Genomic DNA, 1,010 nt, shown 5'->3' on the forward strand with positions numbered 1-1,010 from the left:
GTAGATCAACCGTTAAATTGAGAGCTTCCCTTTTACACTCAGCTCTCTGCACCACAACAGACCAGTGCAGTGTCTGCATCAATGCAGCCGCAGAACTAATCCATCTGTTGATCTCCCACTCCCTTCTCCATTCCCAGTATCTCAAGACCTCGAGATACTTAAACTCTTCTACTTGGGGCAGGAACTTATACCGGACGTGGAGTGGACACTCCCCCCTTTTCCGGCTGACCTCAGATTTGGAAGTGCTGATTCTCATTCCCACTGCTTTGCACTCGGCTGCGAACTGTTCCAGTGAGAGGGCACTACCTGATAAAGCCAACAGAACCACATCATCTGCGAAAAGCAGAGATGAGATTTTGAGACTACCCAGGTGAAATCCTTCCACCTCTTGGCTATGCTTAGAAATTCTGTCCATAAAAATTATGAACAGAATCATTGACAAAGGGCAGCCCTGGCAGAGCCCATCACCCACCGACAACTAGTCCGATTTATTGCCGGCATTGCGGACCAAGCTCTTGCCACGGTTGTATAAGGATCGAATGGCCCGTAGCAATGGGCCAAACACCCTATATCCTGGAGTACCTCCCACAGGACACGGTCGAATGCTTTCTCCAAGTCCACAAAATACATGTAGACTGGTTGTGCAAACTCCCATTCACCCTTAAGTATCATTAAGAGGATAAAGAGCTGGTACTGTATTCCACGATCAGGACGGAAACCGCATTGTTCCTCCTGTATCTGATGTTTGACGAATGGACGGACTCTCCTTTCCAGCACCCTACCACTGACTTTCCCATGGAGACTGAGGAGTGTGATCCCCCTGTAGTTGGAACACACCCTCTGGTCCCCTTTCTTAAAGATGGGAACCACCATCCCAGTATGCCAATCCAAAGGTACCGCCATTCCTCCCAATCACGCCCCTCCAGGTCTCATTTTCATTGCCCACATGAGCATTGAAGTCTCCCAGTAGGACAACAGAGTCCCCAGGCAAGCATCATAAACATAATCAT

The sequence above is a fragment of the Haplochromis burtoni genome, unplaced genomic scaffold, assembly GCF_018398535.1.
Source record: "Haplochromis burtoni strain Fernald_Lab_line unplaced genomic scaffold, NCSU_Asbu1 Contig_1363, whole genome shotgun sequence".
Lineage (NCBI taxonomy): Eukaryota > Metazoa > Chordata > Actinopteri > Cichliformes > Cichlidae > Haplochromis > Haplochromis burtoni.